Source organism: Bufo bufo, chromosome 1, assembly GCF_905171765.1.
Source record: "Bufo bufo chromosome 1, aBufBuf1.1, whole genome shotgun sequence".
NCBI classification, from domain to species: domain Eukaryota; kingdom Metazoa; phylum Chordata; class Amphibia; order Anura; family Bufonidae; genus Bufo; species Bufo bufo.
This window is the reverse complement of record NC_053389.1, coordinates 244267723-244295484: the sequence shown is the minus strand read 5'-3', so window position 1 is coordinate 244295484 and position 27762 is coordinate 244267723.

Below are 27762 nucleotides of genomic sequence, written 5' to 3'. Positions count from 1 at the left end.
ATTTATTTACTAAAATTCCATATACATAAAACTTGCACAATACGTATTGGCCAATACTCAAAAACTGATTAAGAAGGATTGTACTAATAATCAATCAAACTGAGTGGTTCTTGAAACAGCTTCTTAAATCAAATCAAAGGCTCATGTACAAAAACTCTGGTTGAATCCGAACATGCACATACAGTATTAATCATAAAGCTGGAGATTCTTCCAACCTTATACTGGATATGTCAGTTATTCAGGCATCACACTCCATACATCAATGGCTATGTCTCTTTAAATGAACAGGACCAAAGCAGCTGGATGATTTTCAAATAGCTACACAAGTTCGTTATAAGAGCTTAATAAAACAAAAGTTTGATAAGGACTTGATAAAACAAAGGTTCAGTGTACACACTTGTTTAAACTCCCCTTATTGAATGATCGTAGTTGTTCATCGATCAAAATTCGCGTGATGTATTTATGCAAACTTTTTGATCCAAAAAATTTGATATAGACACTTAGTGTAGCAACGTTCATGAGGTGCAAAAAATTTGATATAGACACTTAGTGTAGCAACGTTCATGAGGTACTCACGATTTTTCAGCCTTGAGATTCAATTTGTATATTCCAAGGCATCTGAATTACCACATGGTATTGGCGTATGTAGCGTTCTTTTCCCGAATATCCGGGGTGTATTATCGCGAGATTACCTCTGTGTCTCACTTCCTGGTTACTGAATAACCTTAGTGAAAGTTTACTTTACTTTCATATCGAATCGATGCTTTCAAAAATGTTCACTGCTGGAAGTATTCTTAAAGTTTTTTCTTCAGATGGCACTGGAAACCAATTCTTTAAATGAACCAAACGCGTTTCGGAGTATAATTTTTGATCTTACTCCTTCCTCAGTGGTACTTTTATGAACCTCCATGTGCCTCTTTTATATCCACCCAGAAAATTTAGAAAACCCAAAAACTGGGATGGAATTCTATTTAAACATGTTAAACAAATAATGATAAAATTATCCAAATACAATAAAATATATTCCCTATATCATCATTATCCTCTGATTAGACATTTCGGCCCATTGGTCACTTCAAAGACAAAAAAACGCATGTGGGATTCCCATGCGTTTTTCATGCGTTTTTTATGTATGGATGCGTTTTTTTGCCCAATGCTGCAGAACACTTCAGAGAATTACCCCTATGAAGCATTTCTATGATAATGTTTGCCCAAACATAGAAACAAGGATTTCCAGATTAATGCATACTTAATCATAAAAACATGGAAAGCTTAACAACAAAAAATCAAAAAGTAGAGTTCCAGCTTGAGTCTGAGGCCTTATTCTTGTGTCAATACATTGACATGGGAAACACTGAGATTGAGTTGCATCATTGGAGAAAGCTTTCCATGTTTTTATGATTAAGTATGCATTAATCTGGAAATCCTTGTTTCTATGTTTGGGCAAACAAAGCTCAAGGGCAGAAGTTTATTTGCAGCAAGTGGATTTATACCAGAGGAAGTTCCCTACCCAAGGATAAAGCCAGCTACTAGGCATTCGGGCCTTTGAGAAAGTCAGACAGGATTCTGCAAAAGTACAGCCTGATCTCTAAGTTGATTCCCTCTGAGTAATCTTGCTAGGATTCTACCTGCCATTAATGTAAAGCCTGCCTGTTACCAAATCTACTTCATATGGAACTGTGTGAAGCCTGTATATAGTTGAACTGTTTAGTAAAGAGGAGTTCTAGTTCACCATATTCGTGTGTACCTCAATTATTCCTCCAACAAATCGGTGTGCCACCGTTACCGGCACTGGCGTCACGAACTTTAAGGGATCTTGCCACCGGCACACTAAACTTCCAACACCCAGGGCACCTCACCTACCACCCGGCCTGGTCCCTATATTCAGAGAGTGCTCCAGAGGATCTATGTGCCAGCTTCTCTATCACTGCTGTACGCCTGCCCAGGGTCTTCTACAAACTGTGAGTACTAAGAGCAACCCTCGTTCTGCCTATTAACCCGTGACCTCACATTTGCTCACCCTGAAGGACTGGCATACTGCACCAATACGTATTGTGCAAGTTTTATGTATATGGAATTTAAGTGAATACATTTTAATTTTAATTTATTGAATTTGCGTGACCCCCATATTTGTGAGTGCCGATCTATTTACATAAACATATCTCATTGGGTAAACGGGGGCTTACATTTGATCGTGCACCTAGCCAGAATTCCCTCCAGTCAGTAGAGCCACCTTTATCGATTAGTTATATACAAGAATATGTATTACTAATACCATCTGTACATATAGAATTATATACAGAGGATACCCAGGTTATACCAGCATGGTCCATATCACTATATACAAGAAGATGTATAACTTATACCATCCGTGCATATATAATTATATACAAAGATGCCTGGGTTATACCAGCATGGTCCATATAACTATATGCAAGAAGATGTATGATTTATACAAGCTGTACATATATAATTATATACAGAAGATGTCCAGGTTATGTCAGCAAGATCCATATCACTATATACAAGAAGATGTATAACTTATACCAGCTGTACATATATGATTATATACAGAAGATGCACAGGTTATACCAGCATGGTTCATATCACTGTATACAAGAATATGTATAACTTATACCAGCTGTACATATATAATTATATACAGAAGATGCCCAGGTTATAACAGCATGGTCCATATCACTATATACAAGAAGATGTATAACATATACCAGCTGTACACATATATAATTATATACAGAAGATACCCAGGTTATACCAGCATGGTCCATATCACTACATACAAGAAGATGTAATAACTTCTACCAGCTGTACATATATAAGTATATACAGAAGATGCCCAGGTTATACCAGCATGCTCCATATCACTATATACAAGAAGATGTATAACTTATACCAGCTGTACATATATAATTATATACAGGAGATGCCCAGGTTATACCAGCATGGTCCATATCACTATATACAAGAAGATGTATAACTTATACCAGCTGTACATATCTAATATATAAAGCTGAGTGTATGTATGTATGTATGTATGTTTGCTATTGAAGTAATTAGCCATGGCCTAATAGCACTTAGTACCTTATCTCAAGACGTGCCTTTGTTCCAGCAATAGATGTTTTTATCCTTTGAAAATCCAGTTTATCTGGTATGCAAATGATCCAGTAAGAAGGAGCCCAGACACGCCCCCTTCCACAATGTGTCAACCCTCAAAAGACAAACTTAAAACTCTGCCTCCAGGCCCTGCTATGCCACGCCCCTGATCCAGTTAGGCGACACCCCCTCCCACTCCTTAGCTGACAGGGATTAAAAAAATGAAGTAAAAAATCAACTTCTAGGTCCCGCTAGGCCACGCCCCCGATTCAGTTAGGCCACACCCACCCACTTATTAGCTGACAGGGATTGAAGAAATGAAGTTAAAAATCAACTTCTGTAAGCTGTAGAGGTGGGAGGGAGGGTGACTTTCTCCCTGAAGCTCACACTCAGACAGCACAGTGCTACAGTCTTAGACTGAGCTGTTCAAAAGAACGCACCCAGATCCAGTTAGGCCACGCCCCCTCCCACTCCTTAGCTGACAGGGATTAAAAAAATGAAGTTAAAAATCAACTTCTAGGAGACGCTAAGCCACGCCCCGATATGGTTAGCATGGTCCATAACACTATTTACAAGAAGATGTATGATTTATACCGGCTGTACATATATAATTATATACAGAAGATGGCCAGGTTATACCAACAAGTCCATATTACTATATACAAGAATATATACTATATATATATATATATATATATATATATATATATATATATCTTATACCAACTGTACATATATAACTTATACCAGCTGTACATACAGTCAGGTCCATAAATACTGGGACATCAACACAATTCTAACATTTTTGGCTCTATACACCACCACAATAGATTTGAAATGAAACAAACAAGATTTACTTTAACTGCAGACTGTCAGTTTTAATTTGAGGGTATTTACATCCAAATCAGGTGAACTGTGTAGGAATTACAACAGTTTGCATATGTGCCTCCCACTTGTTAAGGAACCAAAAGTAATGGGACAATTGTCTTCTCAATGGTTCCATGGCCAGGTGTGTGTTATTCCCTCATTATCCCAATTACAATGAGCAAATAAAAGGTCCAGAGTTCATTTCAAGTGTGCTATTTGCATTTGGAATCTGTTGCTGTCAACTCTTAAGATGAGATCCAAAGAGCTGTCACTATCAGTGAAGCAAGCCATCATTAGGCTGAAAAAACTAAACAAACCCATCAGAGAGAGAGCAAAAACATTAGGCGTGGCCAAAACAACTGTTTGGAACATTCTTAAAAAGAAGGAACGCACCGGTGAGCTCAGCAACACCAAAAGACCCGGAAGACCACGGAAAACAACTGTGGTGAATGACCGAAGAATTCTTTCTCTGGTGAAGAAAACACCCTTCACAACAGTTGGCCAGATCAAGAACACTCTCCAGGAGGAAGGTGTGTGTGTGTCAAAGTCAACAATCAAGAGAAGACTTCACCAGAGTGAATACAAAGGGTTCACCACAAGATGTAAACCATTGGTGAGCCTCAAAAACAGGAAGGCCAGATTAGAGTTTGCCAAACGACATCTGAAAAAGCCTTCACAGTTCTGGAACAACATCCTATGGACAGATCAACTTGTACCAGAGTGATAGGAAGAGAAGAGTATGGAGAAGGAAAGGAACTGCTCATGATCCTAAGCATACCACCTCATCAGTGAAGCATGGTGGTGGTAGTATCATGGCGTGGGCATGTATGGCTGCCAATGAAACTGGTTCTCTTGTATTTATCGATGATGTGACTGCTGACAAAAGCAGCAGGATGAATTCTGAAGTGTTTCGGGCAATATTATCTGCTCATATTCTGACAAATGCTTCAGAACTCATTGGACGGCGCTTCACAGTGCAGATGGACAATGACCCAAAGCATACTGCAAAAGCAACCAAAGAGTTTTTTAAGGGAAAGAAGTGGAATGTTATGCAATGGCCAAGTCAATCACCTGACCTGAATCCGATTGAGCATGCATTTCACTTGCTGAAGACAAAACTGAAGGGAAAATGCCTCAAGAACAAGCAGGAACTGAAGACAGTTGCAGTAGAGGCCTGGCAGAGCATCACCAGGGATGAAACCCAGCGTCTGGTGATGTCTATGCGTTCCAGACTTCAGGCTGTAATTGACTGCAAAGGATTTGCAACCAAGTATTAAAAAATGAAAGTTTAATTTATCATTATTATTCTGTCCCATTACTTTTGGTTCCTTAACAAGTGGGAGGCACATATGCAAACTGTTGTAATTCCTACACCGTTCACCTGATTTGGATGTAAATACCCTCAAATTAAAGCTGACAGTCTGCAGTTAAAGCGCATCTAGTTTGTTTAATTTCAAATCCATTGTGGTGGTGTATAGAGCCAAAAATGTTAGAATTGTGTTGATGTCCCAATATTTATGGACCTGACTGTATATAATTATATAGAGAAGATGCCCAGGTTATACCAGCGCAGTCCATATCACTATACATAAGAAGATGTAAATTATACCAGCTATACATATATAACTATTATACCAGAAGATAACCAATTTATATCAGCATGGTCCATATCACCATATACAAGAAGATATATAAGTTATACCAGCTGTATATATATAATTATATACAGAAGATGCCCAGATTATACCAGCATGGTCCATATCACTATACACAAGAAGATGTATAATTTATACCAGCTGTACATATCTAATTATATACAGAAGATGCCCAGGTTATACCAGCATGGTCCATATCACCATATACAAGAAGATGTATAACAGTATACCAGCTGCACATACTGTATATAATTATACACTACAGGAAAATGAATAAAGAACACCTGGAAAATTTTATGTGAGTGAGTTGAGATTGACAAAATATAGTGTTAGTATAGTTAGTGTTACTATATAGTGTTATAGTTATAGTGTTAGTGTTACTATATATAAATATAGTTAGTGTTGCTTGGTCAAAGATCACACAACAAAGGTGGTGCATTCTTTATTTGGGGTTCTGCAGCAGGGTATACGTCTGAGGGTCATATTATTCTTGGTGGCATCTCCACTTGTTGCAATATCGGCTGCCACTCTGGCAGGGTAACGGTCATACAGATGATGGATTTCCTCCTGTGGTATATCATTCTAAGCTGTTTCAACTTGGACCTTTACTTTAGCCAAGGAGGTTGTTGGCTGCTGTGCCTGGAGTTCCATTGCCCCATCCAGTCCCAGACATTCTTGATGGCGGAGAGATCTGGTGATCAGCTGACCAGGGGAGCTGCTGGATACCCTGAAGAGCATCTTATGTAGTGCGGGCAGTCTGTGTGCAGGAGTTATCTTGTTGGAACACCTTGTTTGCAAATAGAGTTAAAAAAGGCAGTAGTACTGGTACAACAATGTCCTGGACAATTCGACGACTGCTCAATGTTCCCACCATTAACAGCAGACACATCATAAAACCTGGTGTTGGTCCTGTGTGTCTCTGCACTATGAATGATGACAGTATGTGCTCCCCACCCCTTCTGCAAAATCTGTTGCAGCCATCATTAATACCAAGACAGAATCAGCTTTTGTAACTGAACACTACTGTTTGCCATTAATGCCTCCAATGGGCTCTCTTGTGGCACCAGTGCAGGTACCCTTGGTGATGAAGAAAGGTCAGTGGCAAACAAACTAGTGAAGCACGTGAATGCAGTCCTCTTTCAAGTACAGTATATGGTATTCTTATGTTCCAGAAAATCACTGCTAGGGCTACTGCATTACCGATTTGTGATGCCATGGCTGTCCTTTGAGATAAAGCAGCCCTTCTTACATGGTGATATTGTTTGCAATCTGTGTGTCTTGACTGTCCAGAAACCTCTCTACACGTGTGAGTGCCCTTTTGTGACCACTGTTGACGCCTCTGTTTACTATAGAAAGTTATTGTCCAGCTTTTTCCTAAATTTGATGGATGCACCATCCAGCTTCTTGAAATACCATAATTCTGCCCTTTTCAAAGTTTGTTAATTGTCCAATCAACAGTCTTGTATGAGAATTGGCGTAACTACTGCTGTAGCAGCCATAGAGACTGCTAGGGAGCACGCACAAGCAGGAGGCCTGGGCTGGCAGATTCTAAAGGAGGACAAATTATTTACTTTAAGTGGCTGCCATCTGAAGCAGCAGGAGGCCTGGAACATATATCTTACAGTGCCCCTGGCACAGTAGACAGATTCTGTCCTGTGTCCAGCATTGTGCACAGGGGAGGGAGTGGCTGCAATTCTATTGGCGACATACCTCAGTACTGGAGAGAGATAAATAGTGGTGAAGGACCTGAGTGATGTCATCATTATGTGACCAGTGCAGGAAGAGGAAGAACTCAGCAGTGCAGATGAAAAAGGGAAGGACCTGTGTAATGCCACGGTGTGAGGGGGTAGAGCTCATGTGCTCTGTATGTTACATATTAAGCGTTGTACTTCTTTTCTTATACTCATTCCATGTAATGTCCTCTGATAATAAGTCTGTTTTTCTCTCCTCATATACATCTCCCTGTAATGTCCACTGATGCCCTATAATAAAGGTCTGGACATGTTGGGAGTTGTTGTTCCCTCCTCTTATACCTTTCTCCTTGTAATCTCCTGAGATAGCCCATAATAACATCGTCGAAATTAAGGGAGTCACCCATTTGTCCTTTCAATGTTGCGGCCAGTCATCGGCGCAAAGGTTATGTCTCCCACGTTAAAATGGATGTTGAGACCAAAGACCTGCAGAGGCAGCTGTGGAGCTGGAACCCAGCGGTCGGGATCAGTTAAGTATGATCACCACCGTGGGTCTGGTCGCAAAGTGATCCCATGCCATATATGGCTGATTGCTGCTAGTGTTGCGGGAAAGTTGATGGGAGGGGGGTTATCTCTAGTTACGCCCCCTGGTAGTAGAGAAAACTGTCCTGCCAGACAGAAAACGACAACAGTGATGCCAGACAAATAAAAAGTCTGTGGAACATATGTATGTAAAGTAAGGATCTTGGAACTTTGATCACTTCATGTAACACCCTCCACCTTTTCCATATTGTAAAATAGGCTTTTTGTCTTAACGCCTTCTAGTTTTTTTTATTTTTGGTAGGGTATACCAGAAGATGCCTGGATTATTCCAACAGAGCCCATATCACTATATGCAAGAAAATATGTAACTTATATCAGCTGTAAGTATATATATATATATATATATATATACAGTACAGACCAAAAGTTTGGACACACCTTCTCATTCAAAGAGTTTTCTTTATTTTTATGACTATGAAGGCATAAAAAATATGAATTAACACATGTGGAATTATATACATAACAAACAAGTGTAAAACAACTGAAAATATGTCATATTCTAGGTTCTTCAAAGTAGCCACCTTTTGCTTTGATTACTGCTTTGCACACTCTTGGCATTCTCTTGATGAGCTTCAAGAGGTAGTCCCATTAAATGGTCTTCCAACAGTCTTGAAGGAGTTCCCAGAGATGCTTAGCACTTGTTGACCCTTTTGCCTTCACTCTGCGGTCCAGATCACCCCAAACCATCTCGATTGGGTTCAGGTCCGGTGACTGTGGAGGCCAGGTCATCTGGCGCAGCACCCCATCACTCTCCTTCATGGTCAAATAGCCCTTACTTTCAAAGTTTTCCCAATTTTTCGGCTGACTGACTGACCTTCATTTCTTAAAGTAATGACGGCCACTCGTTTTTCTTTACTTAGCTGCTTTTTTCTTGCCATAATACAAATTCTAACAGTCTATTCAGTAGGACTATCAGCTGTGTATCCACCTGACTTCTCCTCAACGCAACTGATGGTCCCAACCCCATTTATAAGGCAAGAAATCCCACTTATTAAACCTGACAGGGAAAACCATTTCAGGGGACTACCTCTTGAAGCTCATCAAGAGAATGCCAAGAGTGTGCAAAGCAGTAATCAAAGCAAAAGGTGGCTACTTTGAAGAACCTAGAATATGACATATTTTCAGTTGTTTCACACTTGTTTGTTATGTATATAATTCCACATGTGTTAATTCATAGTTTTGATGCCTTCAGTGTGAATCTACAATTTTCATAGTCATGAAAATAAAAAAAACTCTTTGAATGAGAAGGTGTGTCCAAACTTTGGTCTGTACTGTATGTATTCCATTCATTTTAGGTTCACCAAATTTTTCAAAAAGTTCTGTTTGGACCCAAATCAATTCTACCCAAACCAATGTTGCTTCAATTGCCCTGAAAATTGGTATATAATACCCTCTAGTATCCTAGGACTTTAACTATTGTTAATTTATTAATTAATGATTGCTTTTACTCGTCTCCATCCCCTCTCCCTAAGCTCTTGAATGCAGACTGGCATGATTGTTCCCCTCCAGGCACTCATCCCTAACTGCAGAAGACTAGGGGTTATGACTGCTCTCCTCCTATACCGTTTCTAGCAGAACTGGAACGTTCTAGTGGGAGGGGTGGAGTGGAGAAACTCAGCACCAACAAATACAATGTTACAACTCCCATCAGTTTTCCCAGACAAAAACAATTTTCCAGACCTCCAAAACATGCTCTTCTTTAAACCTTATGGTAGCTGTGGAAAATGGCCAGCTTCTCGTTCGAAGTCCCAAAAGTCCCTTAGTGTTCATTAACCCTTTCCACAGTGGTGTGCAAATACAGTGCAAATGAACAGGATACGAGTAGAAGTCAATGCAAGTTAACCCTTTAAAGTGAAATTAAATAAGGAGTTGATGACTTTGCATAGGGGAAACAGGGGCAAATGTCCACAAGTGTAGAGACTTCAGAGTACACCTGATCCAGGGCACTACACTACTACCCAATTCTGGCTCTGGAAGGACAAGGTCTAGGTCTTTCATTTTGAACTCGTTTTAACGTATTCCACACATTTTTTATGAGGCCTATTGAAAACTGATGATTTTCCTAAATGAAAAGTCACAGGTTTGGTATACAGTTACACAAATTATGGAACGGTTAGAGAAAGATTGCATGTGTCCTTCCCTTTCTACAAACACACTCGCTACTATTGACAATTTAATTTGGGAATGTTGCAGTATTGGTGCCGGTAAGATATCTTCTTAGGGTGCTTTCACACTAGCGCTTTGTTTTCCAGTATTGAGTTCTGTCACAGGAGCTCAATACCGGAAAAAAACGGATCAGTTTTATCGTAATGCATTCTGAATGGAGAGAATTCCATTCAGGATGCATCAGGATGTCTTCAGTTCAGTCCCTCTTACGTTTTTTGGACTGAGAAAATACTGCAGCATGCTACAGTTTTCTCTCCGGCCAAAAATACTGATCACTTGCCGGAATGCCGGATCCGGCATTAATTTACATTGAAGTGTATTAGTGCATTAAGTGTTCCGGCAAAACGGTTCCGGCTTTCTGGTCTGCGCATGCGTAGACCTTTAAAAATGCAAAAAAAAACATTTTATACCGGATCCGTTTTTTCCTGGATGACACCGGAGAGACAGATCTGGTATTTCAATGCATTTGTCAGACGGATCCGCCCGGCAGTGTGTTATTAAAAACAAAAGAACCCGTGCCCTGCACGATTTAGCGCAGGGAAGGGAGCGCATCGGAGCATGAGATGCTCCGATGCTAGCCTCAGGGGGGCTGCCTGGGTGAAAATAAGGGTATGTCCAGGTTCAGCTCTGAACCCAGACAACCCCTTTAAAAATGCAAGTTCAAAAAAGACCTTTCTTCACTATCAAGACACATGTTGCAAACTTGTAATGAAATTATTCACCGCCAAATCCACCAATATAATGATGCAGGAAAGGCTAGTAAGAATTCCGCATACTGTATTATTTTTTGCGTTTAAAAACACAGGTTCAAAAGACACATGTTGCAAACATGTAATGTGATTAGAAACCTGATGTTTTTAAAACAAAAAACAAAGCTGTCTCTCTGTTGAAATTGCAGGTGGTTGGTTTTGTAATGTAGAACTGCTAGAATGAGATGCTGCAAGCAGCCGTTTGTATTAAGCAGTGTGCCTATCCCCTCACTCAGAGTTCATCAGTTATTTTTATCTATTCTTTCCCTACACTGTCTCACTAGAATATATGCTTGCACTAGAATAGATGCTTGCATGGACCTCTATATACTGTGTAAAATTGTTTTCTGTCAGACACTGCATAGACCCATCCACCCTCATCAATAGCTCAAAACAGACTGAAGTCAGCCCTGGTTATAACAGCAGAACCCATGCAACTACAGTTGCAAAAAAAAGTATGTGAACCCTTTGGAATGATATGGATTTCTGCACAAATTGGTCATAAAATGTGATCTGATCTTCATCTAAGTCATAACAATAGACAATCACAGTCTGCTTAAACTAATAACACACAAAGAATTAAATGTTACTGTCACAACCAGACAGCTGAGAAGCTCTGACAGGAGCCTTCCAGATCCTCCTCCTTGAGTTTCTTTGTTTTGGTTTCAGTTCCTCATCTCGTTAGTCTATCTCAGCTGTCATGCAGTTGGACTGATTGCTTCCCTTTAAGTTCCTCCCCATAATGCAGTAGTGTGCGGCTTATACAACTTCCTGGAGTGTGTGTGCATGCTGTTCCTATTTCTCAGTCCTCTGCAAGATAAGTGCTGTTCCTTTATTTGTGATTTTCTGTCTGCTGGATTTCCGGAGACCCTGACTCCCTCCGTGTCTAGTGTAGGGAGCCGGTGGTCGTGTCCCCTCACTATTGTAGGGTCTTCAGGTATTAGATAGCCGAGGTACGTGGATATGCGCCCATCCACCTTTGGGGTGTTTGCATAGGCTGAGCAGTCAGGGAGAGTGGCAGGTCTCATGCAGGGGTCTCCCTTTTGTTCCTTAGTTGTGGATCCAGTGAGTCATTGATTATATTGCATTGTCTTGTTTCCTGTACACCATCCGTGACATTATAACCGCCAAAACCGTCTCAAGCATGGATCCGGTTTCACTTTTGGCTGAACGCTTACAGGGTCTTTCATTGGAGGTAGCTGATCTCCGTAAGACTTTTTCTCAGTTTCAAGTGACCGGTTCAGCTTGCGTTCATGGAGTTTGTTCTGAGCCTAAGATCTCGCTCCCGGATACGTTCTCCGGGGGTAGTGAGTATTTTGTGCGTTTTAGAGAGGCTTGCAAACTCCATTTTCGCCTTCTTCCCCATTCCTCTGGTGATGAGGAACGGAGGGTGGGGATCATTATATCGCTGCTCAGGGGTAACGCTCAGTCCTGGGCCTTTTCGCTGCCGGAGGGGGCACGGCCCCTCCGTTCAGTGGATGAATTCTTTTTAGCCCTGGGTCAGATATATGATGATCCGGATCATATTGCTCTGGCTGAGTCTAGACTACGTCTGTTATGCCAGGGTAAACAATCCGCAGAGATATACTACTCAGAATTTCGGAGATGGGCAGCTGATACTGGTTGGAATGATGCTGCACTCCGAAGTCAATTTTGCCATGGTCTTTCAGAGGGATTCAAGGATGCATTTGCCTTTCATGAGAAACCTATCTCCTTGGATTCTGCTGTGTCTCAGGCCGTTCGTATTGACAGGCGTCTTAGAGAGAGAGGAGAGATCTCTCCTTCCTGTCATACTCAGTCCCGGGACAGTGCAGCGGTCTCATTCTGTGCGCAGGGGTCTCAGTCGCTGTCAGCCCCTTCTGAGCAGGAGCCCATGCAGCTGGGGTTGATTGCCTCTGACAATAGAGGATTCAGCCCGCATGGAAGGGTTTGTTTTTGTTATGGAGGTATAAATCATTTGGCAAATGTTTGTCCCTCTAGGAGATTCAGGCAGTCTTCTGGGAGTAATAAAGAAACAAAAAGGAAAAAATCTTTTAAAAATGTTCCGTCTGTTACTATTGGCAGGGTTGAGGCGGAAATTGAAGGTTTTCCGTTTGCTTGTAGTTCCCGTTTTGTCCTGCCTGCTAGGGTGGCGCTAGAGAGCAAGAGCATTTTTTGTGAGATTTTTGTGGATAGTGGAGCAGCTGTCAATCTCATTGATAATCAATTTGCAATAACTCATGGTTTCCAGGTATGCACTTTGGGAAAGGATATTCCTGTTTTTGCTATTGATTCCGCTCCACTTTCTCAGAAATCATTAAAGGGCATAGTTCACAATATCCGTTTAATTGTGAGTGATGCTCATGTTGAGGATGTGTCATGTTTCGTCCTTAGCGGTTTGCCTACTCCTCTAGTGTTGGGGCTACCCTGGCTCACTAAACATAACCCCACCATTGATTGGCAAGCGAGGCAAATAAATGGTTGGAGTGACTTTTGCAGAGAGAATTGCCTCATGACATCTGTTTCTGAGGTTTCTACTAAGACTGTACCACCTTTCCTCTCTGAATTTTCGGATGTCTTCTCTGAGAGTGGAGTTCAGGATTTGCCTCCGCACAGGGAGAACGATTGCCCTATTAATCTCATCCCAGGCGCCAAGCTGCCTAAATCTCGTTTATACAATCTTTCCCAACCTGAGAGGGTCGCTATGCGTGCTTATATCTCTGAGAGTCTGAGAAAAGGACACATATGACTCTCGAAGTCACCTGTTGCCGCTGGTTTTTTCTTTGTTAAGAAAAAAGATGGTTCTTTAAGACCTTGTCTGTATTTCAGGGAGCTGAACAGTATCACTATTCGTGACCCTTATCCGCTTCCTCTGATCCCGGACCTGTTTAAACAGGTTGTTGGGGCTAAAGTCTTTTCCAAATTAGACCTAAGAGGGGCATACAACTTGGCCAGGGTCAGAGAAGGAGACGAATGGAAGACGGCTTTCAATACCCCTGAGGGCCATTTTGAGAATTTGGTTATGCCTTTTGGTTTGATGAATGCCCCAGCCGTTTTTCAGCATTTCGTGAACAGCATTTTTTATCATTTAATGGGAAAATTTGTATTAGTGTATTTGGATGACATTTTGATTTTTTCTCCTGATTTCAAGACTCATAAGGAACACTTACGTCAGGTCTTGCTCATCCTGCGGGAGAATAAATTATACGCGAAACTGGAAAATGTGTGTTTGCGGTTCCAGAAATTCAATTTCTGGGGTTTCTTCTCTCCGCTTCTGGTTTTCGCATGGACCCCGAGAAGGTCCGCGCTGTGCTTGAGTGGGAGCTTCCTGAGAATCAGAAGGCGCTGATGCGTTTTTTGGGCTTTGCCAATTATTACAGGAAATTTATTTTGAATTATTCCTCTGTTGTTAAACCACTCACTGATATGACCAGAAAGGGGGTAGATTTTTCTTCCTGGTCGGTAGAGGCGCGTAAGGCTATTTCTAATATCAAGGAGAGTTTTGCTTCCGCTCCCATCCTGGTACAACCTGATATTTCGTTACCCTTCATAGTTGAGGTTGATGCTTCTGAGGTAGGGGTGGGTGCGGTCTTGTCTCAGGGTTCCTCTCCTGCCAAATGGCAACCATGTGCCTTTTTCTCGAAGAAACTCTCCTCCGCAGATAGAAATTATGATGTGGGAGATAGGGAATTGTTGGCCATCAAGTTGGCTTTTGAGGAATGGCGCCATTGGCTAGAGGGAGCCAGACACCCTATTACCGTGTTTACTGACAATAAAAATCTGGCCTACTTGGAGTCAGCCAAGCGTCTGAACCCGAGACAGGCCAGATGGTCTTTGTTCTTTTCAAGGTTTAATTTTGTTGTCACGTTCCGCCCTGGGGTTAAGAATGTGAAGGCAGATGCCCTGTCACGTTGTTTTCCGGGAGGTGGGAATTTTGAAGACCCGGGTCCCATTTTGGCTGAAGGTGTGGTGGTCTCTGCTCTTTTTCCTGAATTGGAGGCAGAGGTGCAGGCAGCCCAGTCAGAGGCTCCTGATTTTTGTCCTCCTGGGAGGTTGTTTGTGCCTCTCGCTTTGAGACACAAGATTTTTAAGAAACACCACGATACGGTCCTTGCTGGGCACCCGGGGGCAAGAGCCACACTGGATCTCATCGCTCGGAGATTCTGGTGGCCTGTGCTTCGTAAGTCGGTTGAGGGTTTTGTGGCAGCTTGCGAGACTTGCGCTCGTGCCAAAGTCCCTCATTCACGGCCATCAGGTCCTCTCCTTCCCTTACCCATTCCTTCCCGTCCTTGGACACATCTGTCCATGGACTTCATAACGGACTTGCCTCGTTCCTCAGGGAAGACTGTGATTCTGGTGGTGGTGGACCGTTTTAGCAAAATGGTGCATTTCATCCCTTTTCCTGGTTTGCCCAATGCTAAGACGCTGGCGCAGGCATTTATTGACCACATTGTCAAATTGCATGGTATTCCTTCAGACATAGTCTCTGATAGGGGCACGCAGTTTGTTTCCAGATTCTGGAAGGCTTTCTGTTCTCGCTTGGGGGTTCGGTTGTCATTCTCTTCTGCTTTCCACCCGCAGTCGAATGGCCAGACAGAGCGCGTCAATCAGAATCTGGAGACATATCTGCGCTGTTTTGTGGCGGAGAATCAGGAGGATTGGTGTTCTTTTTTGTCCCTTGCTGAGTTTGCTTTAAATAACCGTCGTCAGGAGTCCTCTGATAAGTCACCATTTTTTGGTGCATATGGGTTTCATCCGCAGTTTGGGACTTTCTCGGGATAGGGGTCTTCTGGTTTACCTGATGAGGACAGATTCTCCTCGTCTTTGTCATCTATTTGGCAAAAGATTCAGGATAATCTAAAGAGCATGAGTGAGAGATATAAGCGTGTGGCAGATAAGAGACGTGTGCCTGGTCCGGACCTGAATGTTGGTAATCTGGTGTGGTTGTCTACCAAAAATATCAAATTGAAGGTTCCCTCCTGGAAGTTGGGTCCTAGGTTTATTGGGTCTTACAAGATCCTGTCTGTCATCAATCCTGTTGCCTACCGTCTTGATCTTCCTCAGACTTGGAAGATCCATAATGTTTTCCATAAGTCCTTATTGAAACCTTATGTTCAACCTATTGTACCCTCGCCTTTGCCTCCTCCTCCGATTATGGTTGATGGAAATCTTGAATTTCAGGTCTCTAGGATTGTGGATTCTCGTCTTGTCCGCGGTTCCCTCCAGTACCTCGTTCATTGGGAAGGTTATGGTCCTGAGGAGAGGATGTGGGTCCCAGTGACGGACATTAAGGCCACTCGTCTCATCAGGGCTTTCCATAGGTCCCATCCTGAGAAGGTGGGCTCTGAGTGTCCGGAGTCCACTCGTAGAGGGAGGGGTACTGTCACAACCAGACAGCTGAGAAGCTCTGACAGGAGCCTTCCAGATCCTCCTCCTTGAGTTTCTTTGTTTTGGTTTCAGTTCCTCATCTCGTTAGTCTATCTCAGCTGTCATGCAGTTGGACTGATTGCTTCCCTTTAAGTTCCTCCCCATAATGCAGTAGTGTGCGGCTTATACAACTTCCTGGAGTGTGTGTGCATGCTGTTCCTATTTCTCAGTCCTCTGCAAGATAAGTGCTGTTCCTTTATTTGTGTCTGCTGGATTTTCTGTCTGCTGGATTTCAGGAGACCCTGACTCCCTCTGTGTCTAGTGTAGGGAGCCGGTGGTCGTGTCCCCTCACTATTGTAGGGTCTTCAGGTATTAGATAGCCGAGGTACGTGGATATGCGCCCATCCACCTTTGGGGTGTTTGCATAGGCTGAGCAGTCAGGGAGAGTGGCAGGTCTCATGCAGGGGTCTCCATTTTGTTCCTTAGTTGTGGATCCAGTGAGTCATTGATTATATTGCATTGTCTTGTTTCCTGTACACCATCCGTGACAGTTACCATGTTTTATTGAACACACCATGTAAACATTCACAGTGCTCGTGGAAAAAGTATGTGAACCCTTGTATTTAATAACTGGTTGAACCTCCTTTGGCAGCAATAACTTCAACCAAACGTTTCCTGTAGTTGCAGATCAGACATGCACAACGGTCAGGAGTAATTCTTGACCATTCCTCTTTACAGAACTGTTTCAGTTCAGCAATATTCTTGGGATGTCTGGTGTGAATCGCTTTCTACAGTAGAGATCATGCCACAGCATCTCAATCGGGTTGAGGTCAGGACTCTGACTGGGCCACTCCAGAAGGCGTATTTTCTTCTGTTTAAGCCATTCTGTTGTTGATTTACTTCTATGCTTTGGGTCATTGTCCTGTTGCAACACCCATCTTCTGTTGAGCTTCAACTGGTGGACAGATGGCCTTAAGTTCTTCTGCAAAATGTCTTGATAAACTTGGGAATTCTTTTTCCCTTCAATGATAGCAATCCATTCAGGCCCTGACGCAGCAAAGCAGCCCCAAACCATGATGCCCCCACCACCATACTTCACAGTTGGGATGAGGTTTTGATGTTGGTGTGCTGTGCCTCTTTTTCTCCACACATAGTGTTGTGTGTTTCTTCCAAACAACTCAACTTTGGTTTCATCTGTCCACAGAATATTTTGCCAGTACTGCTGTGGAACATCCAGGTGCTCTTGTGCAAACTGTAAACGTGCAGCAATGTTTTTTTGGGACAGCAGTGGCTTCCTCTGTGGTATCCTCCCATGGAATCCATTCTTGTTTAGTGTTTTACATATCGTAGATTCGCTAACAGGGATGTTAGCATATGCCAGAGACTTTTGTAAGTCTTTAGCTGACACTCTAGGATTCTTCTTCACCTCATTGAGCAGTCTGCACTGTGCTCTTGCAGTCATCTTTACAGGACGGCCACTCCTAGGGAGAGTAGCAGCAGTGCTGAACTTTCTCCATTTAAAGACAATTTGTCTTACCATGGACTGATGAACAGCAAGGCTTTTGGAGATACTCTTATAACCCTTTCCAGCGTTATGCAAGTCAACAATTCTTAATCGTAGGTCTTCTGAGAGCTCTTTTGTGTGAGGCATAATTAACATCAGGCAATGCTTCTTGTGAAAAGCAAACCCAGAACTGGTGTGTGTTTTTTATAGGGCAGGTCAGCTGTAACCAACACCTCCAATCTCATCTCATTGATTGGACTTCAGTTGGCTGACACCTCACTCCAATTAGCTCTTGGAGATGTCATTAGTCTAGGGGTTCACATACTTTTTCCACCTGCACTGTGAATGTTTACATGGTGTGTTCAATAAAAACATGGTAACTGAAGGGAATCCATGTTATACAACATGTAGAAGCTTCTTTGTTTGTGTATCAGTTTCTGTTCTCTGTAAAATGAATCTTATCTCTTTGGCACTACGCCCAGATGTTTCCCCCAAATATGGAAGTTCCGCTCTTTGCTCTATTTGCCTGTAGAATAGAACATGTTGATTTATGATAGTTTGAATAAATAACTTACGTTGATATGCTAATATGGGGGCGTAAACCCATCTATATAATATGTGTGTACTAATAATAAACTTTAGAGCGTTCATTCAGTACATCATTGTTGTGTCTGTTATTCCCTACTGAGTGAAGCGCTCTCCTGACATCAGAACAAGACTCAAACCAAGCCGATACTAGAAGTTCGGTACCAGGGGTACCAAGTGGGACGTTGAGATTTTCTATCAGTTTAAAAGAGGGGATTTGAAGGGAATCCATGTTATACAACATGTAGAAGCTTCTTTGTTTGTGTATCAGTTTCTGTTCTCTGTAAAATAAATCTTATCTCTTTGGCACTACGCCCAGATGTTTCCCCCAAATATAGAAGTTCCGCTCTTTGCTCTATTTGCCTGTAGAATAGAACATGTTGATTTATGATAGGTTGAATGAATAACTTACGTTGATATGCAAATATGGGGGCGTAAACCCCTCTATATAATCTGTGTGTACTAATAATAAATTTTAGAGCGTTCATTCAGTACATCATTGTTGTGTCTGTTATTCCCTACTGAGTGAAGCGCTCTCCTGACGTCAGAACAAGACTCAAACCAAGCCGATACTAGAAGTTCGGTACCAGGGGTACCAAGTGGGACGTTGAGATTTCCTATCAGTAACATTTAGTTCTTTGTGTGTTATTAGTTTAAGCAGACTCTGATTGTCTATTGTTGTGACTTAGATGAAGATCAGATCACATTTTATGACCAATTTGTGCAGAAATCCAAATCATTCCAAAGGGTTCACATACTTTTTCTTGCAACTGTATATACAAGAACATGGATAACTTCTACCAGTTGTGCTTAAACAATATAACACAAGATGCCCAGGTTATACCAAGAGTCAATACCATTATTTTCATGTCTGGTCTAACCCCGCCAGTAATAATATCAGAATATTAAGTCCCCACCACAACCTGCAGTCCATCTCAGACTGAAGGGACTGCTGGAGACACAATGCACCGAATGCAGCCTTGTGGTGTTTCCCATATCTGGTGATTTGAAGTTCAGTTCCTCCAACCCCAGTCATGATCTTTGCAGTATGAAAGAAGGAGTGAGCAATGGCCTGAGCTGGCATTCTGGCACTTTCATGGCTGCTGGGGAGTGATATCTTGTCTAATATTGATAATGATATCTCTTCTACAGAAAAAAAAAATAATAAAACCAAATTTTCTAAAGAAATTAGATTTGAAATTGAGCTCTCAGTGTGACTGTAATTGTTCTTGAAGGGGGGCTCTTAGCTCTTGCCGTGGGCACCAGTTATTTCGAGACACTTATCCAGATGAAGAAAGAAGAGGCGTTGTTTTTTATTTTTCTCCTGTGTTGACACTAAATCATATAAAGAAGAGAAAAAAGCAAACATCAAAGTAGCCTGTAGATTGGCAATTTTCACGATGAACAATTTCTCCTTGAATAGTTTGGCAGAGATTGAAGTTAATGCTAAGAATAATGAGAGAGAAAAATTAGCCCTGTTCTTTTAGATATAATTGCCTATAATAGGGGCACATTTATTAAGACACTCGTCTTAAAAAGGACCTTTCATTGACATTCCTGGTTTAATAGCTTCATTCATTCCTCATGTAATAACAATTCTGGAGCATCTATTCTTATGTCTGTATGTTGTGTCATTTCTTTATTTTTTCAACTAGAAGTTATGAATGAATTGCTAGCAGTCTGCAGTAACGGTACAGAGGGGAGGTAACCAGTTGGGGGTGTGTACCTGCACAGTCTCACTCTATCCAATCAGTGCTGTCATTTTCAGACTGTGCAGGTACACCCCCCAACTTGTTACCTCCCTTCTGTAGCCTTACTGCAGACTGCTAGCAATTCATAACTTCTAGTAGAAATAATAAAAGAATGGCACAACATACAGATATAAGAATAGATGCTCCAGAATTGTTATTACATGGGGAATGCATGAAGCTATTAAACAGGCATGTCAGGAGTGGTGAAAGGTCCTTTTTTACTAGTGTCTGTGCTGCTGAAGGAAGAGGCACAGTTATGTGGTGGCACAGGCCTCTGTGATGCTTCCTTCAGCAGGACATGCGGCAATCTAAAATCTACACCAGCTCCCAAAAACTGGTGTACAAAATGATGAATGAGATGGGCCTGCTGGCCTGCCCTCTTCCCCACTCACGCCCCTTATTTGAACCTGGCACGAGCAGGGAAAAGTTGCAGATTTTATCACAAAATGGCTTGTGACAAAATCCTTGACCGATATACACCACTAAAGTGGGTATATCAATTAATAAATGAGCCCCATTGTGCCCATATAATTCAGTCATATAGCGTCCAAATAGTACAATTATATAGTGCCCAAATAATACAATCATATAGTACCCCATGGAGTGGCCAGAAGAAAGGGTTCAAGGACCCCGTCAAGATCTATCTAAATGACAGTAGTAATAAGCAAAGTCCAAAGTTCACCTCCTTCTATGCACCCCAAGTAACAAGCGCTGAACGCGACTCTCAGATAAGATAATGTGAACAATAATACAAAAAAGGTGACCAGCAAATGCTTGATCAATGAGAAAGCTTATCAGCTTTTTTTTCCAAAAAGTTTAAATCTAAGAGTACACATCAACCACTAACGCGTTTCAGACACTTGATGTGTTCTTAGTCTTAACTAAAATCAATTGTTATGCTCAAGATTATATACACAACATATGCTAATAAATGATGATGTCATCAATACTCATTCACCTCACTCCACCCTAATGGACAACACATCGGAAAATTGCTGCTTACATGTCAAACAAAATAGAATAGAAATAGAAATCCCAAACAGACATTAATTACAATAAAATAAGCTTCCCGAGAAAAGAGCAGTTTTTTCCAATCACTCCCCTCGTTGTGGTCTTTTAACTCTATCAATAGCAGTTACTTTAAAACTATATATACGATATGACCCTTATGTGTTTCCTTAAAGTGGAATGAGGCTCCAGAAAGATTGTGGTTGGTTGCAGACCTGTCTGAGCAGGCACCAGTTACATGTTCACTAATACGCTTAAGTGGATGTATGGTGTAAGGTTACAAGCTGTGCATGTTATCATGTCTACAATATGTGAACTGTTTATCTGCTTATTTTTTACATTTGATCAACTGATTTGTGATGTCAGTAGGTTTGTGTGTGCACTTATTGTACTTTGAAATGTAATTTTTTTGATAATCGCAGTGATGATCAAGACTGTATTCACCCTGGGATAGGTGGAGTTCAGGAACTTAATAGTGTGGGTAGTAGAGAAGATGAGTATACCTCTGAGGCACTGTACATTTTGACCACTGTTGTGATCGGCACTGCTGATCCTGTTACACGTTTGCCTTATGTTTTGCATGGTTTATGTGACCCCGGGACGGGAGGTTGGTCTCTGGATGTGAGGCGATATATCAGCCAAGCACAAATTATTTGAAGGGCTGTACCGCCGGGGTCACTGCTATTGGTATTTTTCACATTGGTCCCCTGACGAGTTGGATTGTTACCAACGAAACGCGTCTGGACATTATTGGGACATTTTCATTTAACTTACTAGAATAGTAACAGGGTCCCCCACTGTAGCTTAACGAAGCTGGGCAGTCTCCATTGCGGCGCAGGGACAAGGAGGGACTCTTAGGTAAAGAGGTCCAGAGGGTCCTCTTTTGGGCGTGCATTGCCCCTAACTGCAGGGATCCGATATATTGTAGGATCAGATAGTTGTAAGAGACCCAGTATTAGCCACCTGGACACCCCTAGCCCAAGGTTACCATTGGTGCAGCGATTTATGTAGTGTGATTCATAGATTTTTAGGGTAATTTTATTAGTAAACAAATAAAAGTTATGTATTAGGGTAACCTTTTCCAATATGAGATAGTTAAGAAGTGTGGTTACATAGTATTTCAGCATTGACCATTGCTCAATTTGGTTGTGTATTCAGTTATTAGAAACATCGATATTAACAAAGCACCAGTAGCTTAATATGTGTGCCAGCATACAATGATCCACCAAATATATAAACACACACACATATTATAAATTCATTCTTTATTGTTTAAAAAATATATATAAATACATAATTGTGGACAGATTACATTCAATGGCAGTGACTACAGGACAATAATGCAAACAAAAAAGGTTCCCCCGTCCACACCACTCCTGGTGTCGTACTGCTGGTGACAGTACAATGTTTAAAAGATCTGTGCACAATATCTATAACACTATTGTATACTAATAACAGGTAAGTGTGGATTACAGATAGTTGTGCTAGTCAAAATCAATTAATTATCACCCTTTTATAATAACAGAGCTGAAGTTATAATCCATTAGTTGGAGTTACCTAGGCATACTTCCATATCTATTACCTCACGGCAGCTCAGTACATGGTGACACTTCATGACCTATGTGTTCTAAGACAAAAAGTGACTTTGCATTGTACAATCACAGATGTCAAATGGGTGTAATGAACATACAATATATGTATGTGCTGTTTAACCTCCCTGACGGTATTCCAGAGCGTGACTCGGGGTTAATTTTCTCTGCCAGGAACGGTAACCCCGAGTCACGCTCGGGGTAACATTGCAGAGTCCCTTCACCTTCTGCCGGCGATCCGGCGATGTCCTCCGCTTGTGTTCTGCCAGATCTCTATACCTTGCGAAAAGCCTACACCAGAAGTGACGCGGCCGCACCTTTGCCTGACATTTTACTGTCATTTGTGCCCATAAAATATTTATGCAAAAAATTGTACCACTTTTGGTACAAAATTCCTGACATAATCATACCGACAGGGAGGTTAAAGCACAAAACATGAAAAACTAATTTTTTGTCATATACTGCTGTAAAGGTTACCTACTGTCTCCCAAAGGGGATGCTTGCATATCCATAATCTCTCAACATTTATGAATACTTAAATGGCAAAAGGGGCACAAAAGCCATGGTCCAAAAAGAGTATAACACTTAAATAGCACAGAATAGTGAATACCAGGAGTGAGGGGAGTGCTCCAACCCCGTCTCGCGTTTCGCCTTTGCTTCCTCTTGGGGGCGCATCCCTTCACTGTAACCAACCCACCTTATATACCACCATCAATTAAGTTAATTTGGACAATTAAAAGCACACAACTGTGGCCTCATAGATGAACTCGTGTTTACTCCGTCCTATACCAAGAACATGGACGCCCACATCTCGCGGGATTTCACTTAATCCCATTGGATTCCCGATCACGTGTATCTGTCATGTGACTCCGCAGCATCGGCCGGCGAATCTCACCCCGGCGCTGGGGAGTCACATGAGAGACCACATGAAAAGGGAAGTCCCTCCCAGCATCACACCCGCAGATGCGGGAAGGGGAGGACCAGCCTGGTCCATTCCCCAGTTGCTGGGAGTCGCATACTCGCCATCTTGAGTAGGGGCAATTTTGCCCTCAATTAAAATCTACACTTATGTTAGGCTGCCAGTAAGGAGATAGAAAATAGGAGCTCATAATCTATCAGCTAAAGGGCATCCAAAACTCCCCCTATAGGCCAATACAGATATCATTCAGGTCAACCCTATAGTTCATATATGCTTCTTAACCCCTACTCCTATCTAATTATACATAGTGATGAAAAGATATATCAATAAAAAAAATTATATATGCTTGTATGTAAATACATTAATAAATGCCTAAAATACATATAAGGTATGATAATTCCACTTGTGCAAAATTAATAATATTAAGGTGCGCTTACTTTATTAAGAATAAATATATAGCAAAACCCAATTTTTTTTATTTTAGACATAAGTGAAAAAAACAAACACAAACGGTGATACTTGAAAATAATAAAGTGAAAAGTGCCATGTGCAAGGTGCAAAGTGCCAAGTGCAGTGTGACATGCTGTGAACATGCATAGCAAAGGGCGAATAAAAACATTTAAAAATATTATTATCAATAGCAGTCGGTGGCGTTGAAACAACACCAACAAAGGCCCCAATGGTTGACCAAAATTCAATTATGATGGTTTCCTAAAGATAAAGATATCCAAAGTCCTTCCATCTTAACATGTCGGAGCATGACGGGAATGCGGGCCCAGAATACTGTGGGTATCAAGTGGTGTTGGCTGGAAAGATACATGAGTAACAACAGTTAAAAACAATATCATATATACACTAAAGATAAAAAATCATAAACTGTTAAAATGCCGGGCCATAACCCAGGCCAGGGGGATCACTACAAGAGCCGAGCACAGTCATATAAACAGGAGGTGGGGATACCCTATATCAATAGTGTCACGGTCTATGGTCGTGACTCTTTGTGTCGCATGCAGTTGTCCGCGGTCTGCTTGTTGTCTACCGCAGGTTAGGACAGTTTGTATGTTTGTCCCACGTGTGGTTGCCGCTGGCAACATAATTATGTTTGGCAGTGTAGCAGCCTGAGTTGGTTGCTAGGCGGCTCGCTGTCAAGGCATGCGGTTGCTTCTAGCAACATTTGTATGTATGTGTTCACTGTCTATGTTTGGTGAGCACGGGATTCATTTATGTGTAGATTTCCCCTTTAAGTGACACTTACCTTGTCTGGTGTTGGAAGGGTTAACTCCTTTCCTAGGTGTGTGGGTGTGGCTACTTGGGCTATTTAGCCTCTGCTGGATCCCTGTAGCTGAGGGGTACTCCAGCCATGCCTTATGCTGGAGTCATCCTCCTGGTCTTATACCATCTCTCCAGTGAGGGCCACCCTTGTGGTCATAAAAACATGTATTGATGTTAAGCTTATGTTTGTGTGGTGTGTAACCTTATTGCAGCTATGGATCTGGTTTCCTGTGTGTTTAATGTGTGTGTGCTGTCTCCCTCTATGTTTGGTGTGGACATCAGCGTTTGAGCATGGGTTCCAGTCACTGTGTCTGTGGCAGGTTGGTGTGGAAGTTGTTTCACTCACCTGCCATATCCATATGTTGCATATGTTTCCCTTTCCTTGCAGCTAGGTCAGTTTAGACTTCTGTTCTTCCGTGTCTATGAGGAACAGGTCGTCTTACCCTGCTCCTAGTCCAGGGATGTCCTAAGGGCTAGTAGGGACCCGAGGTTCCTGAGTATCTGGGTTGGCTCATACGGTTAGGAGTCAGGGTCAGAGTTAGGGACGTTTTAGGAGGTGACCAGCTCCCTGATTCTGTTGTCCTGGCCTAGCGGCTTACCAATATCCCTTTGACATCGCACGGCGGGGGGTTTCCCCCACTCTCCGTCATGACAAATAGCTTACAAGAATGGGGCAAAACTATTGCCCTCATTGAGTCCAAATGGAGTGACTGTGTTAAGAACACAAATTCACTTTGTTTCCTTTTGGCCCAATTTTTTTTTCCAATCTCCGCCTCTAGGGGAAATGATCACCCGATCAATTCCCCTAAAGCGCAAGAGGGATCCATCGGAGTTGTGTTTCTCCTTAAAGTGTCTGGCCACTGTCTGCAGCTGTGTAGGATCCTCCTCACCCTTTGCTGCTTCTACTGAGAGTACATGTTCTCTGATCCTTCTCCTAAACTGTCTTGATGTCAGACCAACATAGATGAGGCTATACGAACATATTGCCCGGTAAATCACCCCAACTGTGGTGCAAGTAATTTGGTGCGTGATTTTAAATTCTCTGTCATGTGTAGAGTTCCAGAAATTTGCAGCACGGGCCACACATTTGCCACACTCCTTGTTTCCCCAGGGAATTCCCTTGGTACCAAAGAGGCCGGGTTCTTTTCGGACATAGTGGCTCTGGACCAAATGGTCACGGAGGTTTCTAGCTCGCCGATATGTGATAAATGGATAGCGTGGTAGGAACTGTTGCAACTGAGGGTCGATCGTAAGGATCTCCCAGTATTTGTTAAGAGCAGTACGTACCTCCTTTCACTTTTTATTGAATCCGGTAATAAACCGTATTTCATCCGTATCTTGCCTTCTTTCTTTCTTATGGAGGAGATCAGATCTCTTGGAGGATCGTGCTTTCTGGTAGGCTCGCTCTATACATTGTGCACCATATCCCCTCTGCCGGAACCTATCACGAAGGTCCTCAGCATGGAATTCAAAAGATTGCTCAGTGGAACAAATTCTAGCTCTTAGGAACTGTCCCTCAGGTATGTTCTTAATCAAATTACCTGGGTGTGCAGACTGTGCATGTAGCAAGGCATTTACTGAAGACTGATTTCTATATAGATCAGTTCCAATTCGTCCCTGAGAATACACCCGGAAGACCATATCCAGAAACTCCATGTCAGTTTCACCCACCTTGAAAGTAAGTTTTATATTTCTATCATTTTTGTTGAGTTCATGTATGAATCGTCCCAGTTCTTCCTCAGTACCCTGCCAAATAATTAGAACATCGTCTATGTAGCGTCCCCAATATTGGACCCTACTTGCCATTGGCAGGGGATCTGTCTGGAGGATCTCCCTCTCCCACAGCCTCAGGAACAAATTTTCATATATTGGGTGAATCATGTGTATTCAGTTATTTAATCAATTTCTTTAGGCCATGGCTGGATTCTTATCAAGTGGTCTTGATAAGAACCAGTGGCTATCGGAGGCCGATGAGGTCTTTTCTGAAAAGACATTGACACAGAAGAAATATACACCTTCTTTTAAAGCGATATTTAAATAAGTGACAAAAACTTATAAAGATCAAATTTCCTCATGGTGGGAAGTCCAGTCCCTCAAAAATTATATCAAACATAAAATTGTTCCGAGAGGACTTATGATTACGCTCACTCCAGCGAGTAGATGCAGGAGCCCAACACTCATGCATAAGTGGGAGGAATAAGCCACGAATAGCTCCCTCCGGTTTATGCATCTACTCCTGGAGGAAGAAAAAGCTAACTTAGCGACCTTGGAAAATACACTGAAGGAGCAAATTAAGCAAACTCCGAGGTTCAATCAAAAGCCAGACTTCCCGAATAAGGAAATACAGCTTAAAAACACTTTATCAAACTTCAATGTCACTTAAAATAACGTAAACATCCACAATTTAAGCGAGACTTGCAAGATTTCAGAGAAAACCGTGTTTATACAAGTATAGATCAGAGTACGGTTCGTAGGAAGCAAGACTCAGAGCCAGCTTCGAGCGACACAGACTTCTCTGTAAGTGAAAAAGAAAAAGAGGGGGGGTCAAAAAAGCAGAGGAAGGGGGAGAGGACACCAGAGGGGTAGAGGCCCACAAGGGGGTCAGGAAAATACAATTTCACGTTTTTTAGAACAAGGAAATTCTTACCATCTAAGAACACGCAACCTACCCAGGTCCCCGCCCCACTCGTCAATTCCTCCGTTAATACCCCCCACAAACTCAGTCAAATATTAAATCTGTCATCTAGACCTCTGCTAGAGGCTGAAATGGCCCTATTGAGTAGTGATGTCGCGAACATAAAATTTTCAGTTCGCGAACAGCGAACGAGAACTTCCGCAAATGTTCGCGAACTGGCGAACCGGGCGAACCGCCATAGACTTCAATAGACAGGCGAATTTTAAAACCCACAGGGACTCTTTCTGGCCACAATAGTGATGAGAAAG